Source organism: Rhinolophus sinicus, chromosome 14, assembly GCF_057876585.1.
Source record: "Rhinolophus sinicus isolate RSI-liver-muscle chromosome 14, RSI-T2T, whole genome shotgun sequence".
Classification (NCBI taxonomy): Eukaryota; Metazoa; Chordata; class Mammalia; order Chiroptera; family Rhinolophidae; genus Rhinolophus; species Rhinolophus sinicus.
In genome coordinates, this window is record NC_142514.1 from 178,287,029 (window position 1) to 178,299,019 (window position 11,991).

Genomic DNA, 11,991 nt, shown 5'->3' on the forward strand with positions numbered 1-11,991 from the left:
TGGAAAACAGCAACAGTTAAAGAAATTCCTCCGCTGACTTTGCTGAAACAGCTCACTGCAAAGAAGTGACTTAAGACTCACAGATGTCCCCATTGTTTACCTATGAAAAAGCAGACCCTGACCCTCCAAATTCCTAGTCTTTGTCTCATAAGTGATTAGCTAAACTGTGAATCACCACTGGCATATCAGAACAAATTGCTTGTTCACTAAAGGTGGGTTAAGTGTCTCTTATTCCCCTGGGATGAGTCAGCGTACGAGGCAGGATAAAAAAATGTTTAAATTAAAAAATTTATTACAGTAAAAGACATATTTCCTTTAATCCCCCTCAAAATACTCCCCCTTGCTTCAAACACACTTATCCCGTAGTTCTTGCCACTTTCTGAAACAGTTCTGGAAGTCCTCTTTCATGAGTTTCTTTAGTTGCACTGCAGTGGCTGTCTTGATGTCCTGAATTGATTCAAAATGTTTACCCTTCACGGTCGTTTTGACTTTGGGGAAGAGCCAGAAGTTGCACAGTGCCAGGTATGGGAAATAAGGTGGATGAGGACACACTGTAATGTTTTCATTTGACAGAAATTGCTGTACCAGAAGCAATGTGTGACAGAGTGTTGTCATAGTGGAAGATGAAGTAAAGACACGAAAGAAGACTTCCAGAACTGCTTCAGAAAGTGGCAAGAACGATGGGATAAGTGTTTGAAATGAGGGGCAGTATTTTGAGGGGGGTTAATGACAATGTGTCTTTTACTGTAATACATTTTTTTATTTAAACATTCACTGTATTTTTCGATCACACCTCGTATAACTCCCTTCTTAGCCCCTATCAAGAAGAGGCTGAACTCAGGGTAAAACTCTCTGAGTTCTTTCACCCCACTTCCCCCACAAGATTCCCTCTAGTCCCATTTATGCTTCCCTCATAAATGGTTAGCTTGGTGATTTAACCTCACTGATGGACCAGAACAAAATTCTGATGTGTCATCAGAGTGTTCACAGACTTGACCAAACTTTAAGCTTCTCTCCTCTACACAGGACTCTGAACTTTGACTCCCTCCACCCCCATCCCCACAGCCTGAGGCAACATTAGCAGGAGAAAGCCTATCTTTATTACAATGATGCTCCACGCACCCTGCTTCCTCCTCTGTGTAAAAGGATAGCAGTTTCTGCCTGACCTTTCAGATGTTTGTAGATCTTATGGTCTGAAGGTTCTCTGGTTGACATTGTCCCCCTCTTTCTATTACAGCGGAAACTTCCTCTTACAATAATCCTTTCAGATAAATTCTCTGCTTACTGTTTGGTGTTTTTTGTTTGTTTGTTTGTTTGTTTGTTTTTTTGAGTAATATTTTGGTACAGCTTCATTGTAAGTTCAGTGGGCTTCGTGACTAGCCTACAAATCTGAGTATCAATCTATTTATTCATTCACTCATTTATTCCTTCATTCAATAAATACTGATTGAGAACTTGCTATAGTGGCTTGGTAAGGTGTCACCTCAGCTAGGCTGGACTAGATTTCCTGGAATTCCCTTCCCTGCACATTTCCAGTTAGGGTGGTCCACACAGGAGATTCCTACGGGAGATTGGGAGAGCAAAATGGAAGCAAAAGGCATTTGGTAGCTAACTTTGTGACATGAGGCAGTGGCTGGGCTAGCAAGTACTTCACTGTCCCTGTCCCCTGGATTTGGCTTCAGCTTCTCTGTCATCTGGGCTAGGGTGTTTAGCTCCCTAACAAAGGAACTGGCTTCTGCAGGACACCCACTCTCTCAAGGTCAAAGTCGTGTCTGTCCCTGTGAGCTCCAGCTTGTGCTGTGGGTTTCAGCTTATTCTTGATGCCTCCCACTTTAAATTCATTTTCCTTTCCCAACTACCTTCCCTGAGGACTTCAATCTTCAGTGTCAGATGGGAAGAAACAGCCTTATAGAAGCTGCTTAACTAGGACACACACCTACAGAGAGCTGAATCCCTGTAACTAACTAACCTACTTCTGCTTCTCTGTTTGGACCCTGACTGGCTCTCTGAGCAACTATCTGAGCTACTATGAGCTTAGAATAAATTAGAATATTAATAGATAGATTTCCTATTGTCTAAGAACTCATGATCTAATAAGGGAAATAAAACACGAACATAACTAAAAATGCAACGTAGAAAGAACTAAATTACTTCATATGTGTGCAGTTACAGTGCTATAGATTGTATGACATTTTAAAGCAGCCATTGTGATGTGGCCTAAAACATAGATCATTATGTTTCTCATTTTTATTACCACATAATATTTAAAACTGATTCCCTTACCCTTTACCCTAGTCCCAATCCTCACCTCTTTTTGAGCCTTATCCCATCCTTAAATCTAAGGGCCTGGTGTATATAGTGTATATTACTACAGAGTGTAAAGAGTATTTCTATATTTTTGATTCACTGTATCAAATTGGGATTATCAAAATAATTGGATCATAAGATGCTGACTAAAAGTGGTGGACAAAGGCCACTTAAAGGCCACTTTAAGTATTCTGCCTAAACCCTATGAGAATTCACAAGAGGGAGGTATTACTCCCAAGTGGAAGGTTATCGGGTCCTTAACGGAGGTTGCACTAGAACTGGCCATAGAAGAGAGGATGGTGTTAGATTCCAGTTGCCATACTCCTGGGAAGCACTGGCTAACTCTTTTTGTTAGGAACTATGGAGAAAGGTCTTCTTGTTAGACTCAAACTGTGTTCAACTTGGATTTGCAAACCCCTGTAAATAGCAGGAGAAAGTGACTGTTGTCAAGCCTGTTTATCTAACTACTTTCCTGACTGTTGTTTTCAAGTTCATCCCCGGTCGACTTTTGGTGTCCAGGAACTTTTGTAAAGCAAGATTAACTTATAGGAATGTACTGGACAGAATCTCAGTGTCTCTCTATGAAGATAATTTACATAAATACTTATCTATCATTATTTTGCCATATGGGAGAAGCTTAAAATGAAAAGAGTAGGAAATGACAGTCCAGCTGAGATTTTTAAAATCACATTTCTTTTTTATGATTTTAAATTAACACTTAATGTCATCTGTGTTGTAGTCTTTGTGCTAGAATCTACCTTGTCCCTTTGAAATTTCCATGAGGGCACTTGAGTTCCCTCATCATCATCGATCCGAGGAAAAAATCTGACTGCCTTAGAATGTTACTAAGGATAAAAATAAGATAAAGTTTGCATGGTGTAGCTACACAATATGCTGTATAGATGTCACCCAACCAGCATATTCCTCCCCAAAGACTGTTTTATTTTCTGTTACCCATCTACCAAATCCGTATACATTTATTTGCCAATTCAGAACAAAAGCCTGACTTTAGCCAGTCAAGAACTTCTCGCAGAACTAGGATATTGCCCTATACGTGGTAGGTGCCTGATGCAGGTTTCTTATATGGAAGCGGTTTCTTTTCCTCTGGCATAATTCTCAACATAAGTGGGCTGAGAAATTCTTATCCACATCCAACAGTAGCCTTCTGATTCGTTCTGCTTCAATGGGGGAGCAGAAGGCGATGAGGGGGAACTGCCTTCTGGTCCTAAACATCCTGCCGTTACTCAAACCACTCCGAGCTGTGAAACCAGCCAGCTAAGAATTGGAAGATAAGTGAATTTCTATGAGAAATACCTCTTTTCTCCCCTCCCCTTTCACAAGTACCTGCAACAGCAGCAAGAGACAGCTGCTGTTCAGATTTGATGTACAGACTCAGAGCTCTTTTTTTAAAAAAAAAGTTTTCATTAAAGTATAGTTAACATACGATATTATATAAGTTTGGGGTGTACAATATAGTGACTTGATATTTATATACCTTTCAATGTGATCACCACACTAAGTCTAGTGACTATCTGTCACTGTGCAAATTATTACAATATTATTGACTATATTCCCTGTGCTGTACATTACATGTTAGGCTTAGCGACATCTTTTCTTGTGTCATCTTCACAACTACACTATGAAGTTTTCTCCCTTCCTTCCTTCCTTCCTTCCTTCCTTCCTTCCTTCCTTCCTTCCTTCCTTCCTTCCTTCCTTCTGTCCGTCTTTCCTTCCTTCCTTATTATTTATATCTGTCCATTATTCATTCATTCAGCAGGTGTTGACTGATAAGTCCCTGGCTAAATCTTTGGACTAAAGTTTCAATATATTCTTTGCCTTCATGGAATTTACTTTCCAGTATTGGGAAGGGGATAAGCATTTAACAAATAATGGCACAAGTATTTCATTGACTTTGGGATAATTTATATGGATGAGAACTACAGCGTACTACGAGAACGTAGATCAGAGGAAACTGAACTAGTTGGGGTATTTATTAATGATGAATGTGTCACGGACTTTAATTAAGCACAGACTGTGTGACAAGAATTATCCATTCGTTCTCCTACTTAAGCCTCAAATGAAAAAACAAAAAAGCCTATCTGGTAAACTTTTATCCCTGTATAGGATAGAGGATAAGAATAATGGGCCGTAAATCTAGTGTGTCTGCCTTTAAAGACCTGGATTTGCCATTCTCTATGTTTAATTTTCTTTATATACAAAACTGGGGTAATAACAGCATCTGTCTCATAGGGTTACTGTGAGGACTAAATGAGTTAATACTTGTGAAGTGCTTTGGAGTAGAACCTGTCATTCGGTAAGTGCTCAGTAAGTGTACTTCCTCTATTATTCTAAAGACTGGAAGCCTCATGACATTGGGCAAATCACCTCACAAGGCAATCCAAATCACCTCTAGGCTTTGGAGTCTTTGCTTATGTTGCTAAATCTTCATGTGTAAGCAAATTAATAGAAATAAGGCACCTAGCATTGATACTGACGCACAGCATGCTCTCAAAAAAGATATTCTCCTTCTCCCTCTCCTCCATTTTCTTCTACTTCTCCTTCGTCTTCTTCTTCTTCTATTATTATTATTAGTAGTATTAGTAGTAGTAGTAGTAGTAATAGTATGTCTCATTATCCTCAAGTTGATTATCTTGAGGGTTGAATGGTAGATGCTTCAGACCGAGATCAGGTCAACATTTTCTTTGCTCATCTCTACCCAGAGTTGTTCTGAGTAGGAGTGTGTCCCTCACACATCAGCTTGAGGACAGCCAAGTGAGGGTTTTATAGTATGATCACATCATCAGAATATCATGACAAACATTGTGGCCCCCACGTGTTCCTGGATATTGCTAAAGAATCTGACTTATCTGTCTATAGCTTTTTGGGGCCTTTTCAACAATGGCCACCTGTGGCCTCAGCCTTGTCCAGGGCCTGAGCCCAGGGCTGCCATGGAGCCCAATTCAGAGGGCACATGAGCACATAGAACTCACAAGCCACTTAGCAAGACTGACCTGCCGCATGCAGGGAGAACAGACAGTGCTGCAGCCCCACCAGGCAGGGAGCCTAGAATCAGCCTTGCTGTTGAACCTGGCATGGAATGGGGGGGCTGGGGGGGGGAAGAAGGAAGAAAAAAATGAGAGAAGGGCAAGAGAAGACAAGAAAAAGATAAGAAAGTAGAAAGGGAATAGTAAGAAAAAAAGAGGAGGGGAAGTCTTGATTTCCCTCGGGCCCATTATAATAGGCAAGGTTATTTGTTGCAGGTAAGTTGGGCTGTATAACTCCAAATATGGAGAGGAGAATCTATTAGAAACATATTAGAAACCCATATAATTCCCCATAGTACCATTTTGGTGAGAATGTAAGGAAATTTCGGAGGAACACACCAAGACAAGTTGGCCATAGGCTGCCGCTGCTATGAGAATGGTCTCCAGTCATCTCCACGGTCCCATGTATTAGGTGTGACGCTACTCAAGTGCCACTGCCCAAAATCCTCCAGCTGGGCTGGTGCATTTCCTCACTGGAATTCTGAGCCAAATGCTAGATCTTTCTCTGCCTCAAGTAAAAACTTCCTTGCCTGAACAAGGTCACTTTGACAATGAGCCATGGTGATCCCTACAGCATCATAGATTTTCCTCAACAATCCCAACCTTTCCAGGGGATCTGGAATCATTACATTTTCCTTCCTCCCCCCCCTTTTTTTTCCTTTCCCCTTTTTTTGAGTTCCATAAGCTACCATCTCCCCAGACTTTAATCATGTTTCAGTCAAATTGCAGGAACTCTGATAATTATAATGGCACCTTGCCCTTTCTCACATCTGCTGTACCCATGCTCTCCAAACACCCCAACCCCAGGTTCTTTGACCAGTCCCCTAGCTTTGTCTTGGCCTTGGAAGAAATGCCAACACATTCTTTCATGATTCCTTCTTGGCTTCCTTCAGAGGAAAGTCTCTTTTATTTATTCAGCAAATACTGATTAATCACCTGTTACGCGATTAGAATTGTGCTAGATTCTGGGGATATAGCGGTAGACAATAGATATGGTCTGGGTCGTCATGACTTCCAATGAAAAAGGAAAATGTTTAACAAGTCAATATAAGCGTAACAAGTGTTATGAAAGAGAGCTTTGTGTACCATAGGAACATATTACACGGGAAACTGGAGGCTTCCCAGAAGAGAAGGCTTCACCAAGAAAGTGACATTTTGCTGAGACTGAATAGTGGGTAAGAGTTAGCCAGACAAAGGGAACTACAGCGGCAAGGACACTGAGTCTGAAGAGAAAATTCTAGTTGAAGAACTGTAGGAAGCAAGTATGGCCAAAGGGCGGAGAGTGAGGGAGAGAGGTGAGGTAACAACTGCCTCATATAGTGACTTGAAAACTACTCAAAGGACTTTGGATATGAGAAGTCACTGAAGATATTTAAACAACTAACTGATTAACATTTTAAGAATATTGTGCTGGCTACAGTGAATAGACTACTTTTGAGGAGCAGGAGTGAAAGATGGGGCAACTAATTTAAAAGCTATTATGGAAATTCAGGTAGGAAATCATTGTTTCTTGGACTAAAGTTGTTGCAATGAGGATGGAAAAAAATCGATGGAGTGAACGTATTGTTAAGAAGTAGAACCAAAAAAATGCTTAGCAATGGGTTTGATTTGGTAGGGAGGGAGAAGGGGAAGCCAGGGATGATTCAGCTTTCTTGCTTGAACAAAGGAGTGACAGTGATATCAGCCACCAATATAAGGATCCCTGGCTAATCAGATGTGAGAAGAAGGTGCTGAGCTCAAGTCCAGATATGTTTGGTTGAGGTGTCTGAGGTGTTTGGTGGAGATGTCTGTTGTGTGTTATTTACTATAGTCTGGCAGTTGGGGGGGGGACAGGAGTGAAGAATTGTGCATGTTGGCAATACTCACTATTGAATCCATGAAATCGATTCACCCTAAGAAGAGGATGAAAATTAAGGAAGTAAACCTTAGGAGAGAGCCCTAAAAAGCCCATCATAGACTATGGAATTTCCATAGACTATGAAGAGTCAAAGGTGGAAATTAAGTAAACACAGCTAGAAGGCAGTAGAAAAAGCAGAAAAAATAGTCCGTGAAAACTGAGGAGAGAAACAGAAATATGGCTAGCCAGCTCATGAGATGGTCGGCTGTTTGATCCCAAAGACTATCTTTTATTCTTCTTTGTATCCCCAAGATCAAGCATAATATCTGACTTTAACCAGGACTTAAAATTTATTTGTTGAACAAGTAGAAATATAGATGGATAAATTAATTAATTGAGGGGAACTTAGGTTTCTGAAACATGATATGACCAAGATTCTATCACCCATCATGGCCACTAAGAAAGAACTTGGGGGTTTAGTGGGGATAGAAAGATGCTAATACTTATTAAATATCTATTATAACAACATCGTCATCAAACAACCATTTTTGAGCACTTTCTATATGCCAGAAACTTTGCATACTTTACCTAATTTGATCATGACAACATTCTTATAAGTTGATATTGTTATCCCATTCTACATATGAGGACACTGAGACTCAGAGTTTAAGTGTCTTACCTTGGGACACATAGCTCACAAGAGAGAGAACTGTAGACTTGAACCTAGTCTCTGAGCCTCAAGCCATCATCTCTTAATCATTAGGATGTGTTATATGTTGAGCTATAATGTGACATAATCTTTCTTTGTAGACTGTTTTGAGGCCCTTACTTTGTCTGTCTTGTCACTCCCTTGTGGAAATGTCAAATAAGTAAGGGAAATTGCTAAGAAAAGTGATGGTTTTCACCTTACCGAAAAATGTGATGCACTTCTCAACTTACTAAAGCTTTCCCACTAGCTCTCCATATCCCTCCACCAACAGGCCAATGCTTTCCTTATTCTCCCAAAAGTGCTGCCTCAACATTCCCTCCCTTCCTGGAGAATGTTTCTAAAAAAATTGAGGAAGAGAAGCATAAATTGTTAGGAACAACAAAGATGACCAATTCCCTTATCTTTCTTTCTCTCCAAAAGGGATGGACTTACTGAGCCCTGGCAGAATAAAGACATGTTTAACTTATAACACGAATAAGGAGAAAGACTGAACATTCCCAAATGTTCCCTGTGCCCATCTGAAAATGAAAAGTGAAGCAAGTCCAGCTGAACACACTGCTTTCTGCAGGAGAATCAATTTATATATATATATAAATTGAGGTATTTTGTTGATTATTGCATTCAGTGGTTTTACTCTAATTGAAGTGAGGTAAAATAAGTTTAAAAAAACTGTTTGTTTTTGGTACTTATTTCCAGATCAAAATAATTTCTTCTTCTCTGCTAACTTCTTTTTCTCTCCCATACTTGCTATACTGCAAGGTGGGATCTGGTACCATATTTGAGCTGTGAGACTTGCCATAATTCACTGGGCCAGCAGAGAGCACTTGGCTGGTCCCTTTAGAGATTACACTCAGGAATTTGGAGTAGTCAGTTAAGAAATTTAATGCTCCACCTGAGGTGGTCTCTTGAATGGCAAAAATGTAAAAATTTACAACTCTGATTCAAAAGCCTGTCTGTACAAATAACCAAGCACATGAAAAGATGCTCAACATCGTTAGTCATTATGGAAATGCAGTCAAAACCACGACGAAATAACGTTTCATACTTACTAGTGATGCCTGTGGGTGGAATTTCCCAGAGTGGGACTCAGCCCCTAGTTTAAGAAGGTTCTTGGCTTCACACAGGAAAGAATTCAAACGTGAGCTCATATAGAGTTTAAAATGAATGTAAGTTTATTTAGCAGAGAGTTAGAAAGAAAGGGAAGGAAAGGCCACCCCACAGACAGAGTAGCTGTCTCTAATCACAAGTGGAAGAGAGACCCCCTCCATCTCCTGGGCTAGGGTTTATATGTGTTTTCTCGCTTCTATGGAATATTCCTTGGTATGAGGGAAAGGACTAAAAATCAATGGTAAATTTATCTTTAACTTCTGTAAGATGCAAGAATAGGGGCAGGTTTACCTTTAACTTTTGTAAGGCACAACCTATGGCTTGTTTGTGGTGGGGTTAACTACAGGAATGGCCATAATGGAACCTCTTTGCTTAATAGCCTTTGGATGGTTTATTCTGTGTGACTGATGGGCGTCTCCCTGAGTCCTGAGTCTTGGAGCATGTAGGCAATAGGCTTGGAATCCAACCTCCTAGTTTCTTCTTTTGTAAAAATCGTCCTCATACCCCTGCCATACATTACCAGGATGGCTACAGTTGTTTTTTGTTTCTGTTTTTGTTTTTTATTTTAGTGGAGAAATTAGAATCCTTGTGCTTTGCTGGTGAGAATGTAAAATGGTATGGTCACTATGGACAAGTCTGGCAGTTTCTCAAAAAGTTAAAAGAAGAGTGATGGCACCAAGATGGAGATATAGGTCACTCCTGACTTTGCCCCCCCCAAAAAAAAAAAAGAATAACAACTATTCATGGGCAAGACATCACCCCTGCTCAGTGCAGTACCACATGGAGAGGTCTCCCCTGAGCCTACGGTTCCTCCAGTAGGAAAAGAGAGCCCAGGGATAACATCTAGTGCCCCCACCCCGTAATGTGGAGCCTCACTCTAATCTTGCCCCATGGGGATTGTGGGGGAATCTCCGGTGCTTGACCACTGGGAATCTGGTTATGATGGAGTCAGGGAAGGGGCGTGCAACAGTCAGCACTCAGATCTTGGCAGACTGAGTTCCTACCTGCAATGTACAAGTAGTAGTCCTGACAAGCAGCTTTGCTCATCTGCAGAGCAGTCTGAACAAGGAACTCAGAGGGCCACAGGTTGGCCTGATTCGGGTCATGAACCATGAAACAAAGAGTGTAGCTTTAGAGCCTGGTCTACTACACCCCATCCCCACCCCAGCCTGTCAGGGGAGCAAAAATACTACATCAAATTATTATACTATACTGCATGTTTATAGTATCATTTTATATATATATATATATAACCACATGTTTATAGTATCATTATATATATATATATATATATATATATATATATATATATACACACACATATATATGATAAAATTTATACTAATATAATATGTTATAATATTATTCAGCCAAAAAAAAGAAGAAAATCCTACCATTTGCCATTTGTGACAACATGGATAGAACTCAGGGCCATTATACTAAGTGAAATAAGTCAGACAAAGAAAGACAAATGCTGTATGATCTCACTTATATGTGAGGTCATATATAACAAAAACAAAAAACAAACAAAAAAAATAAACTCATAGAAAAAGATTAGATTTGTGGTTACCAGAGGCAGCAGATAGGGGAAGGAGGAATTGTATGAAGGCAGTCGACAAGTACAAAACTAGGGATGTAATGTACAATATGATGATTGTAGTTAAGAGTGCTGTATGGTATATTTGAAAGTTGTTAAGAAAGTGAATCCTAAGTTTTCTCATCACAAGGAAAAAAATTGTTTTTCTCTTTTTGTATCTATGTGAGATTATGGATGCTAATTAAATTTATTATGGTAATCATTTCACAATATATGTAAGTTAAATCATTATGCTGTACACCTTCAACTTATACAGGGCTGTAAGTCAATTATACCTTAATAAAACTGGGAAAAAGTTAAATAGAACTATCATAAGACCCAGCAATCACACTCCTAGTTATATACCCCCAAAGAACTGAAAGCAGGAAATCAAACAGATATTTGTACACTATGTTCATAGAAGCCTTATTTACAATAGCCAAAATGTGCAAACAACCCAACTGTCCATCAAGAGATGACGGGATAAACAAAATGTGGTGTAAACATACAATGGAATATTATACGGCCACAAAAAGAATGAAATTTAGATGCATGCTACAACATGAATGGAGCTTGAGAACATTATATTACGTGAAATAAGCCAGACACAGAAGAACAAATATGGTAAGATTGCACTTATATGTCATACCTAAAGTAGGCAAATTCAGAGACTGAAAGTAGAATAAAGTTTTCCAGAAGCAGGGGTAATGACGTGTTATTGCTTATTGGGTACAAAGTTGATGTTGGGGATAATGAAGTTTGGGGCATAGATCATGGTGATTGTTACACAACACTGACTGTATTTAATGTTACTACATGGAGGAAACAAAACATGGAGAAAAAATGATCTCTGAGTCCCTGGCAACTTTCCATTTTTAGAGTCTATCCTTTTTCCTGGTTTTAATCTACATTTCTGTATTTGAGAATACACATCTCTATAGTTTTATTTATGTTAGAAAAAATGTCCAACCAAGTAAATGTAAAGATCTAATTGGCTTTATTGAACAATTCATGAATTGGGAAGCATCCCGTCTAGTAAATAGAAAGGTTTTCTGAGGACTTGTACAAAATGGAAGGTTTTTATAGGCAGAAACATGGCAGGACAAGAAAGTTAAAAGAGTGGATTATTGTAGTCAAGGTCACCTTCCCCTGGAGAAAGTCAGAGTGTCTTATGGGGCACTTTATCTCATCAGTGCTGACCTGGAAATTCCAGACTAATTGGTTTAAAGTTCCAGTCCTGGGAGAGGCTGAAACTGCAGTCTAGGTATTACGTCTTGGTGGGGCTTGGCACGCGTGCCTCCTCTTGTGACCGGTTTCTTTTTAACACATATAAATAAAATATTTTGGTTTTGCTCAGAGTAGCGCAAGTTGATCATTGGTCTTTGAACCTACACAGTCTTAATTAAACAAT